The 8,667-nt window shown below is 46.2% G+C and overlaps 1 pseudogene; it reads right to left on the bottom strand.

Moving 5' to 3' along the window:
- The window catches only part of LOC123521025, a 13,407-nt pseudogene extending 5,715 nt beyond the window's left edge, over positions 1-7,692 (bottom strand).
- Positions 7,693-8,667: the final 975 nt, after the last annotated feature.

Genomic DNA, 8,667 nt, shown 5'->3' with positions numbered 1-8,667 from the left:
AGCCGGGCGCAGCGCGCGGGGCCGGGCGGGCGCGTCGCGGGAGGCCGGGCAGCGGCAGGGGCATGTGGATACTGGCCCTCTCCTTGCTCCAGAGCTTCGCGAATGGTGAGCGGCTGCGGCCTTGCAGGGGTCGTGATGAATTTAATTTCTTTTAATTGACCGGAGTGGGGGTTGGGTGGTTGGAGCTTGGATCCATGGATGAGGTCTTTACTGTTTCCTGCCCTCTGTATGCTTAAATTTTTATGCTTTGATTTTTTAAATATATATATATATATATATATTTTTATTACCCCACCCCTACCCCCCTTCGGGAAGAGAGGAGGCAATGAACAGAGGTTGGGAGAGAAATTGCTCTGTGGCAAAGTGACAGCTTGGAGCCTAACTCCAGCTCCAGAACAGCTCCCTCATTCAGAATAAGGCAGCCTGGAGGAGAGGCGGTGAGGCTGGGCAAGATTGCCACTTGAACAAATGGCAGCCAGAAAGGGACATGGCATTTTTGGGGTGGGTAGGTGGGATGGTCATTTAAAGCCTTTCACCTCCAAATTTAAAGCTTTTTTTGGGAGCCCTTATAACCTGTGTTTTAATTCTGCTCCAAACCCTCTCGGGCAGTAAGGAAGGAAATGTTGAAGAAAAATCTGTCCTCCCCCCTCCCGCCCCCTCCCCCCCTGAATACTACAGATTCCTCACAGTCATTGATGTAAAAATATGCACTGAGCAGCATTACATCATCAGAAGTGTTGACAAATTAAACACACATACACCTGTGTAGTTATAAAAATGACATCAGTGGCTATTGTAAATAGCATTCCTTTTCTTATGCCCATCCAAAATTTCTTCCTGGGTATTGGAAAAGCGGTTACTCTCGACAGTCAGACCCAATTAGTAAGTGTGACTGCACCTTAGGCTACTTGTCAGGGCGTCAGTGTGAACTCACATATGTGAATGGCTTCCCCTCTCCTAAGGGAGCTGGAGGAAACTGCCATCCTTTGGCATTGGCTGGGGGTCGCTTCAGTGTAAATTCCCACTTCAGATTTTTGTACCCTAATCTGCATAAACTGTATTACCTGCTGACAGAATGAAACCCTGAAACAGAAACCCCTACCCAGAAATGTGAGAGAGGAAGAGAGAGAGAGAGAGAGAGAGAATATCTCGCCTTTGTGAGAAAATACAAGAAGCAAAGGAGAAGGCTTTCAGATTTTCCTGGAAGATCCACCAGCAGCTCTGAGGGGTGGCGGCCTCAGGGTCCATTGCCATTGCTTACCTAGAGAGTCCATGAAGATTCACACTGGCAGGCAAGAGGAAATGCAGCAACTTGTAAAATTAAAGAGAAAAGAAGACAGAAAAAAGCCAGCCTAAGAAGAGGTAGCATTTGAAAAAAGGAACTCCCCGAATTAACATTAGCATGCCGCTTTGCTCAGGAATATAACCTAAAGCTAAGGGGTGGAAACTTTTCTTTTGCGAATTCCTAGCAGGGAAGCATTAAGACAAGTTCTGACATGACACCCATCTTTCCCAGAGGGCACTGTACCTCTGCTGCATCCTCCAGGGATTTACCTAGGGGAGAGATCTGCTGTAGAGCCTGGGTGGTGAAGCATTAGGCAGTCGCGTCCTTGCTGCTGCTCTGCTCATTTGAACCCAGAGGAAGTGTGAAAATGCTCCTAGATGGATCCCGAGGCCATACCCCCCGGGGCGGCCTGCCAAGGCTGCCTGGGCGTCCATCTCTGGGCTCCCTGAGAAAGGCCTGAGTAAAGCAAAAAGTCCATAGATCCAGAAGTCTGCGTTTCAGGATTCCTCTGTACGTTAGCCACCCAGAATCTGTTGGGTTTTTTTTTACAGCTTAGTGGTTATAAGTGATAAAAATTGTATGCCAGAATTTCTCCTAGTCCTACTGTTCTAATACAGAGATGCCATATATGAGAGAGCTTCACAAAGTTCATGGAAAAATTCCATTACCTTTTCATTTAAATTTTTCACGAATTTTATGAGGCCCTCTGACATATGCATAGATGTTTATTTGATTTTTGCTATGTAAACTAGTATATGTGATTTTTTTTGAGTCAACATTTCAACACTAAAATAATCACAATGAGCAAATCAGATACAATGACCACATTGTATAAAGCCCCAAGTGGTCCCCTCTTGTGTGGAACTGTGTGCAGACTATGTATGCATACATATGCGAAGTCCTGTGAATATTTTTTCTTACACCATGCCCAAGACCTGTAAAATGTATTGATCATAACCCCATCATCATCATCTTAATGAATGCAAGCAGATTACACATTATCAAATATAGACAGCACACACACAAATGGATATTTTCTATTGCTATATTATGTGTTCTGATCCTTGGCCAGATGGAACTCTCGTATAAAAATATCACTTTTTATATGACCAAGCATTAAAAAATAGAAATAAAAAGGAGAGAAAAAAAGGTTGACCCTGAAGTTTTGAGCTCTTTCATTTTTGTTGGGAGCCAGCTTGAAAGAGTTTTTCAAGGAAAGGCGTTTAAAAGCAGACTGTGCAAGGGATCATAAAATATATACTCATGTCAAAATAAAATAAGAATCCAGTTTGCAGTGCTACCTGTTCATAGGACCATGTTTGAGGTGTGAAATTAAATAGTACCTAAGACTTTGGAGGTGGGGGGAAGAAGATATAGATATTTTTCTCAGCAACTGTCATAATTTAGTTAATTTTGAAAATGCCTGAGAGCATATGCTAACACTATATATAAATTCTAACACCTACGTTGATGACTCTCAGGCCATTAACACCAAATTGCCTGACCAGATTGGTAAAGCAAAATTTTATTTGGGGTGCTGAGGGGGGCCCACCGTATGTCTGCGTTTCAACAGGAGACAACAGCAGATTTTCAGTCCTTGCCAGGCACACTGTATATTTATTCATGAAAGCAGGGTGGTGGGGAAGAATGCAGAAAACGGGATTCAAAGACTAGTCTTGTCCTGGGTGAAACCCTTGAATGAATCACCTCACCTGATCAGGTGCAGTCATTGTGTTTTAAGCAGTCAATTTGTTCTGCAATGTTCTTGAAACACGTGAGAGCTCGTGCTACCAGGAAATGGGGGCACATATATGTGCAGGCACACATCCACATACATGCCGTCTAGTGTATCATATTGAATTGTATGTTATCAGCCTTGCTTTTTCTTTTAACCCTCATGAGTACCTTCTAGGTTAAATTTTATATGCAATAAGCAGGCTTATTAGATGCACTTGTTTTGGAGTGGGGGTGGGGGAGTGGGGCTAGGCTGGTGTCTCCATATCGCCTGTGTTTCTAGGCAGTAATGTCTCCTCCTCACATGATCTTTTCCTGGGGTGGAACCCTGAGCTGCTCTGCACTGGTCCTTTCAGGCCCAAGCTGAGTGAGGACTAGCGAGGAGGGTTGTGGTTCTCGTGAGGAGGCTGCTCATCAGAGAGACAGTGGGGTGTCTTGGGCATCAGCAGCCCCAACATTGGCCTTTTACTTAAATCAAAAGCAGATCTTTGCGTGTACAAATGCAAATGCACCCCATGTATTTTTCAGGTGATTTCCCTTTAACTCAAATAAACCACATACAAGCATAAAAAAAAAAAATCTGGTGAGAAATGTCATGACTTCCTTCCTCTCTTCTTCACTCTCCTCCATCTTTATGGGGAAGATGAAAATTTCATCCCTGGATATCAGGGTTCATCGTAAATTTCTAAGTCCTCTAAACATGAACTAGATGCCCCGGCAACATGTCCTTTGCAGGAAAGCAAAATGCCGTGGAAACCTTTAATAAATGTCAGCGGTCCTCCACTCCCGGCCTCCTCCCTGGATGTTATGTTGGTGCGGCCATGGCTCACTGCTGCCTCAAGGCATCAGGGAATCACCAGGCAGGCCTAGTGTATGATGCAGCTTGTTGGCAGGAGAAGTGATTTCGGCTTAAAAACAAATGCCAATTAGAATCTGTCTTTCCTAGGCTTCAAGGTTCACATGTCCAAGTAGCTGTCAATATTATTTTTTCATAGACATATCTGGGATAAAGTGCATTGAGTCTTTTGAAAAGAGACTTAATTCTGTGTGCATTGTAACTGGATAGAAAGGCTGGGAGGGAGGGAAAGAGAGAGAGAGAAAGAGAGAGAGAAAACGAGAGAGAGAGAGAGAGAGAGAGAGAGAGAGAGAGAGAGAGAGAGAGATTGGTCAGGGGAAGGAAAATGAGAAAAAGAATGATCTCTTTTATTTACATGAATTGGAAAATTATGCTGGAATGCAAAATAATGAATTTCCCAAATGGGTGCATTTACAAATTCCTATGGCATCCAAATTCCTTTTTCAAAATCAGCTGAATTCTAAGATTAGGATCATGTCTCATAAATAATTGATCGGTAGTAAAAATAATAAATGGTGTGTTAGGCAGAGCATTCTGTGGCATTTTCAGCGAGGAGCGCTCCTAGTTAGTGTTTGCACCTTTGGAAGACTGAGGCAGCGCCGTGGAAGGGGCCTGGGTATGCACATTCAAACAAACACGTTGGGCTGACTCCATTTTTGGCTGCTGTGTGAAGGGCATGCCAGACCCGGGTAATGTGCACTATGAGCCCGGGAGGTGGTGAGGTGCTACCTGCATGCCAATTGTGTCCCTGTCATAGGACACTAGTGGGCAGCAAACCTCACAAGACATGCAGCCCAGCCCTCGTAGAGCGGGCAGAACCAGCAGCCGAAGGAAGACGGCTACAGGCAGCCTTTCCCAGGCTTTCCTCAGAAGACAGCCGAGGCTATCTCGCATGTTCACAGTGCCCAGACTCCTGTGTCATTGGACTTAGGCGATCAGGAACCATGGGCAGTTGATAGCAGGTGGTGGAAGGGCCGGAAGTCTTTGCTTTTGATGTTTCAAGGACAACTATGCTCACACCGCAAAATTTTACAATCGAGAAGGTGCGCAGGGAGGAAGAAGAGGTGGCTTAGGGCTGGTGGTCTACCCTACTGAAGTGTGTGTGTGTGTGTGTGTGTGTGTGTGTGTGTGTGTGTCTGCTTGCCTCGGCTTCAGGATCAGCCCAGGCACCGGATTGGTTGACCTTCCAGTGTCATTCCAGGAGGCTCCATTTCTTCTCTTGCTCAAGGGGACAGGGGGATGCTGGCGCTTTCCACCCTCAGCAGTCCATCAATTTCCTGCAGCTACCTCGTGAGGCTCCAGGGACCAGGAAGGACCCCCCCCCCCTCCTGTCGCTTCCACGAATTGGGTAGCACAGTCCATGGAATGGACTGGGGGCTTTCACTTGTGAAGCTCCAGAGAGCTGGGCACCGAGATTCTCCTGTCCTTGCGCCTGCTCCTTTCTCCCACCTTTATTTTCTTTCAGCCTTAGAAAAGGCAGTACAGCTTCAAGTTCCCTTTCTTTTCTGGGTGTATGGTCTAAGAGAGTGGTAACGGAAGATTTCCCTAACCCGAGAGTGCCTCTCCAGTGTGGTTCTAAATTCAGAGGTTGATGCTTAGGGTACCTTCTGTAGCTAAGATGCTACCCCCCAAGGTGGCAGATGCAGGTTACAGGGTTGCGGTTTCTAGGGCAGAGATAGTTCACCAGAGACTTCAGGGGCATGGGGTGGGGGGCGGGGTGGGTTTAGACCCTCTTATTTCATCCCTCCTTTTACGAAATTTCAGCATGGCCTTGATGGCCTCTGCCACAGTGTCTCATTTTCAGTCTTGAGGATGGACAGAAAGGTCCCCAGGCCTGAGCCTCGTGCTATGCCTGAGCAGGTGCAGGCAAAGGCGGTGATATGTCTCTGCAGACTGACTGAGTAGATGCATGAAAGGATGAACCAAATGATGGGCAGAGCCTTTTCCCCTCGCCCCCTCGCTTCCTCCTCTCTCCCACGTGCCTATCTCCCCACCTGCCCATCCGCTCTCTCGCACCTAGTTTCTTGTTCCAGCTTTGCTGCTTCTGGCCCCTAATCTTGAATTCTCATTCACGAACCCTTCCAGGGAAATGTACTGAAGCCGCCATGCGGATTCCTCGGCTGCCTGACAACTGTATTCTGACACGTCAATGGGATGCTGGAGATGCATCTATCTCCTAGAGATGCTTCTGTGGCGTTCTCTCCCCATGTCTGAAACAGATTCCCATTTGGAATATGGGGTGGGAGTTCATCCCCCAGTGACTGAACAATGACACAATTGCTTTAGGTGGTCTGCATAACATGGATCGGGTCAAACACCACAGAAAAGACATTCGTCAGTGCACACAACCCCTTGTTCTCCAGGGCAAGCTGCTAGCAACAGAGTACCAGTCCAACGCCTATCCAATGCTGAACACCAAGTTCCCTTCTACAGCCCAGGCAGAAGCATCACACTGGCACTTACCATCCCCCAGTGCCTCCAGGGCATTCATTTCTCCTCTAAGTGACCAGCAAGTCATTAAAAAAAAAAAAGACTTGATTTCTTAGGCCTTAATCAGCTTAGAAAACAAGTACCTCATTGATTTATGGGTTCCTTCTCATTTCCCACCACGACCAGATATAAAGACAGGTCTCTTCATCAAAACCACATAAAGGAATATGTTTGAATGTTAACATTGACATTTTTGTTCATTTTAATTTAATTACCACAGGTGCCTCGAATGTAAGAACAACCCGATAAGTTGCCACACATACAGGTGACAATGTCTATCACCTTTTCCTTTTGAGGACCTGTATTTGTCCTCCCTTGATAAGTACTGATGGTTTATGTAAACCTTCATTCACCTGGATACAGTTTTGGCAGTTAAGACTCCCGGGCTATGTCACTATGTGCGTGGGGTTGCTAGGGTTGGGATGCCGGGGATTGAGAGGAGAGACCTGCAAAATGAGAGGGAAGGGGTGACCACACACACACCCACACACACACACACACAGGGAGAGAGAGAGATGGAATGACAGGGATTAATGAATCTTGCCTACATTCCTATTTAAGTTATTTTTACTCAAAAGGCAGTGAGTAAGATTTGAGGGTGAGCAAGCAGTCCTATATATAGAAAGCCGTTTTAAATGCAGCGGTAGAAAAGACTTGAGAATGGGAGAGATCACCTCCATACTAAATGATGCCGGCTTCCTTTCAGTTCTCAGCACGAGATGGAGTTTTAGAGTAGTGGGGAGAAAAACATAGGAAAGCATAGCCAACCTCGTGGAAAGGTTGAGAAGTCCCTTTGAATTCTCTGCAGAATATTCTAGAAATGTTCTCAGGGTTTACGTCTTCCTCAGACTTGGGGATGGGGGAGGAAGCCGGGAATCCAATCTATAGTCTGTTTGGAAACAGCTTGATTAGGTCTGAACAGGGAACTGCTGGTGAAGGGAGCACACTGCATTTGCAGCACTGCTACTGGTATTAATTCAGCAGTAAGCATTGCTTCTCGTGAAGATGCTTGCCAATAGAGTAGTAGGAGATGAGTTCAGCATGGCCACTGATGGCAAAACAATCACAGAGAGCCGGGGGGAGGGCTCACATTTTCTAATTACCCTCGGTCCCTCGCCTCTCTGTGAATCTGTTATTAAGTCTGGATTCTTAAATTGTGATCTAAGCACTTCTATCTAATCAGGTAAACGTTGGACTGATAGCAGCAAGGTTGGTAGTTGAAACCTACCAGCAGTTCCTTGGGGGAAACATGAAGGAGCCTGCTTCCTTGAAGATTCACAGTGCCAGAAACCTGAGAGAGGTCGCCGTGGGTCCAAGTGGACTCCATGGCGGTGGGGGAAGGGACATTGTCACAGGCTAGTGGATGGACATACAAATGAAAGTGAAGGCCTTCTCACTTAGCAAGGACATTATCTCTGCACCTAACACTTCCTCTGTCTCCCCAGACATCTTGGTTGTACTAGTTCCAAGTGGGCCAAGTTTACTTTTCATAGTAGAATCGCTGAAGTCATGAGTTTATGAAAATCTGGGCACCAGGCAGGCCCTGACCTTGCCCAGAGAGTGTTGCCATGTAACCTCTTTGCCATTGATTTTCCGGAAAGCCATTTATAAATGTTGTGCCTGTGCCAATCTTCCTCCACTGGGGAGTGGGCATATTGGATGAACTGGTGGAAAGAAATTTGAAACATTTAACTAATAGTTTTTAATTCCTATAAGCCTTGCCTCTTTTAATATTGAAACATTTAATTAAAAAAACTTAACAGGTCTAAGTCTGGTTGGGCCCTGGTGATGCAGTGGGTTAAGCATTAGACTGCTAACTGCAGGTAGGTCGTTCAAACCTTGCTCCATCGGAGAAAGATGAGGTAGCCTGCATTTGTAAAACATTTTAGCCTCAGAAACCTTAGGGAGCACTTCCATTCCGCCCCAGAGGCTCACTAGACAGCAGTGCGTTTTCCATAGAATTGAAACAGTTCTAGTTCCCCTTTCCACTGTGCAGTCACAGTGACAGTCCATTGGTAGCTCCCTCAGACATCCGAATGCTCTCAATTAATCACATGCTTCTGCAAAATAGGAGCATGGGTGGCAGTGGCATTCCCAGGGCTGACCCTGATGGCTGCACGGTCCCAGAGTGTCACTGCATCATCATGGGATTGCTTATTGTGTGTAAGCTGGTGTCAGAGGCAGTGCTGGTTGCAGGGTAGAAACCGCACCTCCCGTGTGTAATACTTGGGTTCGAATCCCAGTCATGGCATCTCATGGATGGTCATCACCCATCTCTATTCAGATGCTTGTGTGCTGCCTC

The sequence above is a fragment of the Echinops telfairi genome, unplaced genomic scaffold, assembly GCF_000313985.2.
Source record: "Echinops telfairi isolate 266 unplaced genomic scaffold, ASM31398v2 ScPeMD7_7469;HRSCAF=8507_0, whole genome shotgun sequence".
Classification (NCBI taxonomy): domain Eukaryota; kingdom Metazoa; phylum Chordata; class Mammalia; order Afrosoricida; family Tenrecidae; genus Echinops; species Echinops telfairi.
This window is presented reverse-complemented; position numbering and strand designations above follow the sequence as displayed.